The sequence below is a fragment of the Nannospalax galili genome, unplaced genomic scaffold (genome assembly GCF_000622305.1).
Source record: "Nannospalax galili isolate Female #2095 unplaced genomic scaffold, S.galili_v1.0 scaffold209, whole genome shotgun sequence".
In the NCBI taxonomy this organism is placed as follows: domain Eukaryota; kingdom Metazoa; phylum Chordata; class Mammalia; order Rodentia; family Spalacidae; genus Nannospalax; species Nannospalax galili.
The window spans coordinates 2,113,841-2,125,595 of record NW_008360319.1 but is presented as its reverse complement, the minus strand read 5'-3'; the positions used below and the strand labels follow the sequence as shown (position 1 = coordinate 2,125,595).

Sequence of the window (11,755 nt, the reverse complement as noted above, 5' to 3'; positions counted from 1 at the left end):
GGAATCAGGGAGACAGGGAGGGAGGAAGAGAGGGAGAGAGGGAGGGAGGGGGGAGGGGGGAGGAAGGGAGACAGGGAGAGAGGGAGGAAGGGAGACAGGGAGATAGGGAGTGAGGGAGAGAGGGAGAGAGGGAGAGAGGGAGGAGGAAGGGAAGTTGGTTATCACTCAGAAAAGTTTTCCTGACCCTGTTCCCTTCAAATCACATTCTGGATGATGGATACCAATTGTATTTTCTTTTATCAACCTTATCAACTGCTGTGATTACCACATAAATCTTGATACAACTGGCTAGACTCCAAATAATCTCTTGAAGAAAAGCTATTAATTACCAAGACCAGACACCCAACAACTTTACCAAACAATACTGTAAACTCATGTCCAGGACTCCTCCTGCTGATTCTAGGACCAGTGGAGGTTTCACCAATGATCAATGCAACATTTAGTTCTTTGCAGAAAACACCCTCCTAGACAAGACCACACTCGGTCTCTGCCTTTGTCCAAGCTGTATCTTGTTAGTATCACTTCTGTTTGTTCATTCTTATCTAGAATATTCACCTCAAAATCCATCAGGAAGTGGAAACTCCCTCCATGGAAAAGTGCTTTAATCATGTTGGGCATATAAATAACAGAACATTATACAGCTCTGAAAAATAAGAAGTCTCTTTGCACTTGCATGAAAAGGTCTCCAAGCTGTACCATGGAGTAAGAAAAGGCAGAAAACCTGTGTGTGTGCAGCACACGATGATCTACTTTTAAAGGGTGGGGATTTTATGTAGGTGAGGAATAGCTCTAAGAGGAAACCTGACATGCTGATGGTGGTGTCTGCTGGAAAAGGAGCAAGACATGGGGTTGGGGAATCCAAAAATGAGAGTGAGTCTGACCCAAGTCACTCTTGTGGCTTTTGTGCCTTTGTGAATGATTGATCCATTGTACAACCACAGCCTCCAGGATCCCGATACCAACATAGCACATTCAAGAAGAAAGGAAGCATTTCATACGTGAATACAGTATTGCCATCAAGGTCTATGAAATGCAAGTTACCATAGAAGAAAAACAACAACAACAACAACAACAACAACAAAGCAAACTACAATGAATCATTTCACTGCTAAGAGAAGAATTTCGGTTCTCAAGAAGTAAAAACACAAGTATCAGAAGTTGTAAGCATCACAGGGGAATCTTACAGCAGCTCTGTGACTCCCATCTCCTGAAGCCCGTCTTCTAGACAGCAGATCCCAAGGTTCTGCTTGTCTGTATGATTGTTATCACAGTTCGATCAAGTCAGTGGCATGGGGCACCACTCTAGAGCTCAAGTCCCGTTTCTATCCAGAACAACAGGATGACACAGGCAGATGGCTTGGGAAGATACTTGAGTGTTTTCTAAGGAACAAAGCCCTATCTGGCTCCCGGAGCTATGCAATTATGTCATTTCCAGCAAACCACAGAAGAGAGGGAGAACATGGCTGAACTAGAGAGTGGAGATGCTGTGGGGTACCACAGGCAAAAGGGATGGGAGGGGAAAACGGCTCACAGCCAACCATGACACAAGTGAAGGATTTTCATTTACTTCGGTAATAGAACTGGAGCGACTTCTTTGTCTCACCTAAAGCTGGAATAGGAACAGAAAGAGGTGTTTAAGGGAACAAATTCACTTTGGTTAATATTCTGACTGAAAGCTAAAGGGTGCAGGAATGTGGACAGACTCAAGCGTGAGATGAAAAGATTAAACATGAGAGAGATGAAAAGCAAGTCGGACTGCACAAGAACGAGCAAGCAAGAAGCAGGTGCCGGATGGAGGCCTGCCCATGACCTGCCACGCTTGCCCCTCTGCAGATGCCAAGCTACAGGGGAAACTTTGGTCCATCTCTTTGTCGGTCTTGGAGCTGAGCTCCTAAGGAATAAAGTGACAGAACAAAAGTGTGATTGCCAACGTGAAAAGACGAAGGTCAGAGGAAACAGTCTGAAAGAAAACAGCAGAAATGTGTGTGTGTTGGTTTTGGGGGGGGGGGGGGGGGGGAGTCCCACAATAGCAAGCGTGTATGTCACTTACAAGTCAGATACTTTTCCATGCATTTCTTCCATGACAGTCCTAATGGAACAAAGCATTTTCACCCCCATTTTTTAAATAGGTAAGCTGAGAGACAGAAAAGATGAACAGAAAGCAAGGGTAATAAGATACAGGACTTAAACTTGGGCACTGTAGCGTCAGAGCCTTAGAAAACATTTGAGCTGGTGAGTGTTCATGTTTTAACCTCCATTGTGTCAGGGATCATATAGCTATGATCTTGCTCCTCTTATGAAGGTCGCCCATCTCATAGGCTGTGAAATCATAGCAGAAGAAGCAACATCAACCCAGGCTCTACAGGCAGGTGTCCCCAGGCCCAGGTTTTTCCAGAGCGTCTTAAGAATTTGTCACCCACTAGTCACACTTGTCACAATGGCTACTAGAAACCGAAAACCATTCCATGGTTCCTCTGCAAAGCATTCTGGAAAGGTCCATTATCAATAGCAACATACTCCCCATTCTGCTTAGAGAAAGCCACAACCAGCGCAAGCCCGTTTATCCAAGCACCAACTTCTGGAACAAGACAAATCTGGTTGCACTCACTGCCTCTTCCCATAATGAGTGATTACTCTTGAACCCACTTTTTCATCTACCTAGAAACTACTACCATTGTTCTCACAGCCTGGTCTTCCAGCAATACTTCTCTCACAAAATTCACATAGGCGTATCCCTTCTGAGACATATTTAAGCTGCCCGGCTACCATGAAGCAGATTTCACATTGGCGTTCCACCTTACTATATCTTTTCAAGTGTTTGCAAAACATTTGTTAACTACCTTGATTCTCCACAAATGATGGAAAGGCTTAAGAGGCTGCTTTCTAGAGTCTTCCAGACAGCTGGACAGTTACAGCAATGGTGACAGGGTGTACAGGTCCTATGTAAACAAAATCTCAAGACAAAATCCCAGAATAGACATGGGGACACGGGGAAGAATCCCCAACCCTACGTGAGGAATTACTGGTAACCAATGGCTGTTGGAATGGGAGAGACCAGGGCATGACCAAAGGGGCATTTATATAGACACATAAATATAATAGAGTACATGAAATTGGGTCAGGAGTTCAGGGAGTGCAGCTAGGGGAGGGGATCCAAATAGGACCAAAATATACTGTGTGAAATTTGCAAAAACGCAATAAAAAATTAAATATAAAAGAAGCCATTTTCTCTACTCTGACTCCTAAACACAGGTGGCCCAAGCAAGTCCCTCTGAACCACAGAAACATGACCAAAATGACAGACTAGGTGGTTGGTAAACTGTAGTGTACATATGAATCACTTTGGGGAACGACTTTAACATGCAGATTCTAGGACCTGTTCCCAAGGACTTCAATGCATAAGGTCTGTGCAGGGCCCTAGAAATGGGGACTTTCACTGATTATGATGTAGACACGGAGCTGTCCAATCTTTTGGCTTCTCTGGGCTACACCTGATGGAAAATTGTCTTGGGTCCCACGTTATCAGGTCTGTACAACCTGCAGACCATGGGTTGCAAGAGCATTCATGCATTTATTTTGTATGACACTGTGACACAGCATTGTCATCTGCAAAGTTCATGCTGAAGAACTGCATAATTCGGATACAAAAATATTATCAAGAAATTCTCATGTTTTAAGTTTACAATGTTTTTGAGTCACATTCATAGCTATCCTGGGTCATATATGGCCTGTTACCTATGGATTGTAAACACCTGACATGGAGAATGGTTATTAGAATTAAGTCAAGCTTTTGAAAAACTCATCAAGGAGTTTTGGGTTTGGGCTTAGAAGTATAAACTACTCCACTCTGTCAAAATTCGGCTGACAAACAAAGCAGTTGTTAAGAGACTGCTGCATCTGAAATTGCTATTGGTTTTCCTATCTGCTCAGCAAACATTTAGTGAGCAAAATGCACAGGAGGTCTTGGATAGACTCTGCACTGGGTATGATGGAGAGAAAGGAAAAGAGTCCCACAGAATAACGAATAGCACCAATAACAACGTTAGGATGTTTAAGGATTAATGAGTGGTCCTTTCTAGTAAAGAACAGGGTCCTGAAGGAGTAGATTTGCCAAGAAAAGGTGCTACTGGGCTAGGATTGTAGCTCAGTAGCAGAATGCTTGCCTAGTATGTGTGAGGTCCTAGATTCAACCAGTATTGTCAAAAAGAAAAAAAGGAAGGGAGGGGAGGGGGGGAGGAGAGGAAAGAGGAGGAGGAGGAGGAAGAAGAGAAGGAGGAAGAGGAGAGAGGAGGGGAGGGGAAGAGAGGAGAGGAAGAAGAACAGGAGGAAGAAGAGGAAGATGAGGAGGAGGGGGGAGAAGGAAAGGTCTTGCCTAATAATAACATCATCAACAACCTCCACATACTGAGCACATAGTGCTACATGTCAACCATAACTGAGCACACAAGACTAAGCATGATGTAGATACTCAGGCAATCCCAAAACCAGGTTCTACCTGCACACAAAATCTACAGAGTTGAAAAAATAACATAAGAGATCTTAAACTCAGGAAGCCCTCAGGACCCCATACCCAGAAGTGTGGCTTCTAAACGTCATACCATGGAATTTAACCTTAACCCCATAGGAAACAGGATTCATTGAATGCTAGAAGGAATGCCTTGACTGAACTTTACAAAGAACATTCTTAGAGCTGCAGGAGGGTGACAGAGGAAGCAGAGGACTATGGGAATTAGAACAGAGAGGGGCAAAGATCTGAGCTGGAATGTGACAGTGTGAGGGTAACAGAGACAGAGAAGGGGGTGGGGGTGAAACGTGCTCTCAGCCAGGAGGGTGGAGCACTCAGATTCGCTGACACCAAATGACCATCTGTCGTCAAAGATAAAGACCAGACTGTGCATGCGCAGTGGTGATGAGGGCTCTGAAGAATGCCCGTTTTAGGATCCTGGAGAAGACAAGCGGAGAGACTTTGAAGATGGGCCAAGGAGGGTCAGAGAGTGCGAAGAAGGTGGTAACAGAGGCAACCCAGAGATGGAGAATTACACATCATCCCAGAGACTCACATATATCCAAAGAGTACAGGGGCTGGGGCTGGGGCTGGGGCTCAGTTAGCAGCTTACTTGCCCAGCATGCATAAGGCCCTGGCCCCTCCAGTGCCTCATAAAACCAGGCATGCCTGTGATCCTAGCACTCTGGAGATAGAGGTAAGAGGATCAGAAGTTCAAGGTCACCCTCAGGTACATAATGAGTTCAAGGCCAACCTGGGCTACATAAGAGAGATCCTGTCTCAAAAAGTTGTATTTTTCTCCAGCTTTCTCTTCAGAGGGCAATAAAAACTAACAATCATGAGAAAGTGGAATGACCCTAAGCTGGTCGTTCAAGCTTCCTGAACCTAAATTTTGACAATTTCCCACAGACCTTTGGGTTTTGTGTGTGTTTTACTCTTTAGTAAACTGAAGTGCCCTGAAAAAGCCACATTTCTGGCTCTAATTGATTAGAAATTTGTGATTGTGGAAAAGTGGAATGTTTTAGAAATAAAGCGAAATATCTTGGAGTATTTTCAATCCCTCTATAATAGGCATGAAACACCAACCTCTGATTCGGACCTAACACTCCTGTGACTAGCAGGTAAAACCTTTGGAATACACAGACCCCTAACTTCCTGTAACTCAAAAGCTAAGAATCCTACAACATCTGAAACTATGGAAGGGTGCAGAAGGGCTCTCTCTCCACTAAATTGCTGGAGTATTTCCTCATCCGCCATGCCTCACTTCCCAGTTTCATATCGACATTTGAAGGAACTGGGTCTGCTCCTTTCCATATGCCCCATCATCCAGCACAGAGCATTCATCTTAGTCTCCATTAGGAGCTCCAAAGCCACCACTGTGGAAGGAGTGAAGCTCTATACCTTGGCAAGGGGACCCAGGTGGATCCAGCCTTTCTTCTCTGAGCTAGTATAAAGGTCCCTGGATAAGAACACTAGGGATTGTAACTCGGCACCTAGAACTCTGGCTAATTCTAGATGAACAGGTTGCTATATTTGGGGCTTTAAAAGTCTCCCAAAGTCCCATGGGTGAAAGTCATGTGCACTAAGGTGAAGTTATTTGGATAATGTGGAACCTTTGGAAAGTGGAATTTAGTAGGAGGCTTCTAGGTCATCAGGGCATGCCTAATGCCCTAATGGAAGACTGTTAAACTCTAGTCCCTTTCAATTCAGTGACATGATGAGGAGTAATACTCTGCCGTGCTCTTCTGCCATAATGGGTGGCTTCCTCAGTGGCCTGAGCAATGGGGATATTCAATCATAGGTGGGACCCTCCAACATTAAGCCAGAATAAAGCTTTTCTTTTTATAAGCTGATTATCTCAGGTGTTTCATTACAGTGACTGAAAGCTGACTGACACACAGGCTTTGACAAAGCTGAATAAATGCATCAAGGCAAATGGAAACAATGCTCTTGGGTCAGAAATAAACATTATTAATAAAGCCACATGGCATTCAATCTTCCCACACCTTGATATATCAAAAATATGTAGAAAGAGGCAGGGTATAGTGGCTCTTGCCTAAAATCCCAACATCTGGGAGGTAGAAGCAAGAAGATCAGGAGTTCTAGGCTACCTTGATTCCATAGTGCGTTCAAAGCCAGGATGGTCTTTGTGAGACCCAGTCTCATGTTGCTGCTGCTGCTGCTGCTGATAATAAGAATAATAATAATAGAATATGTAAAAAGATTCCTTTAAATCCAACTTTACTTTCCTGACCTTCAATTCAAAGTGACCCATTCTTTACAGCATCAGAAATGCTAGATCTTGGTGAGATTGCAGGATTAACCTCAGCCTGCCTACTTCAGGATCTCACCAAGGGCTGGGTATCTGAGATCCAACACTGGACAGGAAATGGTCAAAAACCAGTCCATTCCACTTACAAGTGTGTTACAATCAAGAAGTCACAGCAATAGAATTGGGAGCATCAATAGCTTCAAAGGGACATTAAGCACTGGGCCTTAGGGGATGCATTTGTAGGGCAGGGCTGTTGGTCAGAAGGACCTGCTTATTCCCATGGTTCCCTCTGCATCTCCATACCTGGTCCCTTTTCCCTTATATGTGGGCCTCATTTAACAGAACCATTGTTTTCACAGGGCCCCCTGGCCAGCTCTGTCCTCACCACCCTCTGCCACTACAGATCTTGCAGCCCCTCCAATTTATAATGACTCATGTGACTCATGACCTGATAAATGTGCCAGGCACTCTTAGACTAGCTGTCCAAAAGTTACTCACCATTTCTTTTCCTACAGAATCCAGAAACAAAACCATTCTTTGGAACTGTGGTAGTTCCACGACCCAGTTTAGGGCAATAAGATTGAAATATAATCACTGGGCAAGCTTCAAAGAAAATCTTTCAAACCTATATCTGCTATACCTTTAGCCCTCCTATTTTCTTCTACCTGGAGCACTGAGGTGACACCTGGAGGCAAAGCACCCATCTTGTCATCATGAGGACAGATGCCATCAGCTAGAACTATGGCACAGGGGAAAGAAAGAAGCCTGACTCCTGAACAGAATCCTCAGACTGACAGAGAAGCTTGTGTCAGAGACTGATGTAATCCCTTGCCACTCAATATCAAATAACCTAAGCACTGGAACTGGATCTTCTGGGGATTTGTTAGAAAGGAAGCTACTCTGGCTCCGCCCACACTTAATCATCATGTAATCTTCACAAGCATCCCAGGTGACTCACACATCCATGAGGTTTGAGAAGTAATGGCTTAGTCACTAATAAGTATGTTGTTCTTTCTGTTGCATGTAATACTGGTGTGCATAAATCCCGGAAGGAACACAGGTTTGTTTTTTTTTCCTTGAGTTTATATTTATAGTTCAGATGACTGTCAAGATATGCATATTTCTTGTACTAAGACTGGTAACCTATGGCTTTATGAAAGAAAAGAAGCTACAGAGAAAGAAAACCAGAGGCATGGCGTCTGCCTAGTCAGGGAGGAGTGGCTACTCTGCCGACTAATTCTTTACCCTAGAACAAACTGTGAGGCTCCCACAATTTAATCTTGTTGATGAAGCAGCCACGTTTGTGAGGATCACAGAGATCAGGTGGGGCTGGTAAAGCACTTGCCACAGAAGTGTGGGAACCAGAGTTTGGATCTCCAGCGGTCACATAAATGCTGGGTGGGCACTGCGGCCTGTCTGTAATCCCAGTCGGTTGAAAGTGGATACGGAACCCCTGGGCAGGCTGGCTAGCTACAGCAGCTGAATCAGGGAGGTCTGGATTCCAGTGAGGGACACTCACAGCCTCAACATACAAGGTGGAGAGGAACTAAGAAAGATACATGACATTAACGTCTGGTCACACACACAGACACACACACGCACACGCACACACACACACACACACGCACACGCACGCGTGCAGAAGGAAAAAGATAAGGTGGCAAATTATTATATTAAAAAGAGCATATAAACATAAAAGGCATTATTATCACCAAATACTACATAAAACTACTGCCAGATAAACACTGTATGACTCAACCCATTGGGGAACCCAGGGACAAATTCCTAGAGATAGGAAGTAGAACAGCAGCTGCCAAGAACTGGGGTGAAAGAGAGGGACGGGTAAATGGGTACAAGGTTTCCATTGTTGCAAGATAAGAAAGTTCTGGAGCCGGATGCTGGCAGTAGCTCCACAGAAATATGAATGAGCTTACTACCACATGCCTGGGCACTTCTAAGGAGCTAGTCAAAAGCATACATAACCTTGACATTGTATTTATTTTTCTACAATATTCCAAAGGTGCAATAATTTCTTTAATTCAAATCTTTCTAACCTGGAACTATGGATACAAAGCAAAGCTATCCAAGGTTCCTGACGATCCACTGCATTAACCACTGCAAATGCAAGTTGGAATTCCACCAGGTCTCCTTTTAAATGTGAAATAAGGTTCTGTGTACATACGAACAGGCAGAGCATCCCTAGTCCCCAAATCTGAAATGAAAATGATCCAAAACCTGAAACTTTTTGACTGGTGCTATGATACCTCAAGTAGAAAGTTCTCACAATAAAATTTTGTTTTGTGCATATCATATGAAAAATAGTATGTAAAAACACCTTCTGATCACATGTACGTGTGTGTGTGTGTGTGTGTGTGTGTGTGTGTGTGTGTGTGTGATGAGCTGTAAGTGAATTTCATGTTTAAATTGTTTGGATCCCATCCCCAAGATGTAATAATGTACATGCAAATCTTCAAAACTCCGAAACTCTTGGGGTCTCAAGCATTTTGGGTAAGGGATTCCCAATCAGTACTTGGTAAAGTAGCCAAACGAAAGAATTCTAGGAAAGTGGACACAAGAGGAGCACAGGAAGGCAATGCAAAGACAGGACTCCACCTGGGGGCTAAAGAGTTGTGGGAACAAGTGAGACAGACACTCTGGCCATTATCTGTCCCACAAGAGAGATCTGGGATGAAGGTGAGGTTTATCGGTTTGTGAGAGGGCAGGACTGCAGGGGTGTGACCCGGCTTGTGTCACTACAAAGCTAGAGCCATTCAAATGGGAAGTACTGCACTGTGGAGAATGTGATGACTTTACCTACATTAGAATTCTGAGAAAAGAAATCACTGTAGCATCTGCTTCCAGACACTAACACCTGCTATCAAACGCTGCTCTTCCAATCAGTGGTTTGTGAATGAGCTTAAAATTCTTTATCAGTACACCTAAAATAATATCACATTAACATCACATACTTTATTCATTGCTTTCCTTTCAACAACAGAACCTTTACAGAGACCTAAAGAATGGTATAACTTTGAGGAGTCAAATATTAACCAGAAATGATCATTTTAATTACCTAAAAGCGGTCGATCAACCATGCACCGAAAAGACTTCAAGCCAATTTAAAGCATTAAAATAACTAATAAAATTGTTATAAAGTACTTTATAAATTTTAAGTGTCAAATAAATGGCCTATAATCAAAATAACCATTGTCCCATAAAGTAATTTAACAGTCACAAAGGAACCATAATGAATCTCTACCATTTTACTCCCAGGACTGAGGAAAGGAAAGCTTATGTATAGACAAAATTATAAAGTAGCAAGAGATTGGTGCCATTAAATTGTCACTTTATAAGGTAAATGATTGCTAAGGGCCAAAGTTCAAACAAAACAAAACAATAAAATTCAACCAAACCCAAGAAGGCAGTCTGGAATTTTGTATGTATGTATGTATGTATGTATGTATGTATCTATGTATTATCTATCTATCTATCATCTATCTATCTATCATCTATCATCTATTATCTATCTTCTATTAGCTCTATGATCTATCATCTAGCTATCTATCAATCTATCAATCATCTATCTATCTATCTATATCTATCATCTATCTACCTACCTATCTATATCTATCTATGTGTGTGTGTGTGTGTGTGTGTGTGTGTTTGAAGGTACATATACCTTCAAACAGAGGTCGGAGGACAACCTTGGATAACTTCCTTAGTCACTCTCTACCTTGTTTTTTGAGACAAAATCTCCATGAATCTAGAGCTCACAGTTAGGCCGACTGGCCAGTGAGCTCCTGTATCCACCTGTTTCTGCCTCATCCGTGCTGGGTCTGCACCAGCTGGTTACTATAAGTACTGGGGATCCAAGCTCAAATCCTCATGCTTATGCAGCAAACACCTTACCAATTGAGCCGTCTCCCCCATTCCCATGGAAAATGTTTTAAAGTGATGAAAGAGATGCATAATTCTGACCAAAAATTTCAAATAATACTCAATAGAGTAAAACAGTCAGTAGAAAATATTAAACATATTGTTTAAAGTGCTTTGAAAAATACGTATAAGGTCTAGAAAAAATGGGCAATCTATTTTGTGATTTCCTTTTTTGTTCCCTAGATTTCATTACTAGCTAAAAAACTGCAAAAAATAAAGGCAGACATGAGCTTTTTTTCCCCTGTAAAACTAAAAATTTGTATCTTGAGATCAGCAAAAAAGATATACTGTCAAAAATATTAAATATGCATGAAATATTTCTCATCACCATTTTTCAAGAATCAGGAAGCTGTGGAGTCTAGCGAATTAAGCAACAGTGGAAAAGGTCAAGAGCAAGGGAAATGAACCCTGGGCAGAGCTTAATGGCTTCACTAGGCTCTCCAGCTGTAGAAAATCGGGCCGCTCATACTGCTGTTTGTGTTAAGTAATTAACAGCTGCAAAGTACGCTGAAAGTAAAAACTGCTAAATAAATAATGACTGCCACAGAATTTTAACCATAATGTGCTAAATAATAAGATGAAACACGGGCTTCTGGTGGTACCGTTTCTTGTTTCAAGTTAATAATGCAAACAGAACTGCCTCGTGAGTGTGGCTCAGCGCAGTGTCAGACAGCAAGTTAAACCCGTGGTTAGAAGCCACTAAAGAGGTATCTTGTATGTCCTACAGGAGTGGATTCAAATCTACTTGTAGCCATGAAACTAGAGTTGCAGACTTTATTCCTGTAAAAGTGTCACTATGTTGCCCCTGTCTGAGTTTTGGTCCATTCCAAGTCAGAGCCATTCTGCTTGGAAATACATGAAGCAAAATACAGTCTGAGAATCTCCATTTACTTCAAATGGATTTACACACCCTCTACCACAATAATGCTATACGTTATTTTCTGGGAACCAACAGCACAATGAGATAAAAAATGATTATTCTCCACACCTTCCAATCTACTGACTGTACATAATAATGTTCATGAGATTGTGGCCCTTTTTAA

The 11,755-nt window shown here is 42.6% G+C and overlaps 1 protein-coding gene across 3 annotated transcripts in view; it reads right to left on the bottom strand.

Annotated features, from left to right (window-relative positions):
- Sfmbt2 (Scm like with four mbt domains 2) overlaps positions 1-11,755 on the bottom strand; it is a 229,799-nt gene that overhangs the window by 51,207 nt on the left and 166,837 nt on the right. The gene's annotated exons all lie outside the window — the stretch shown is intronic.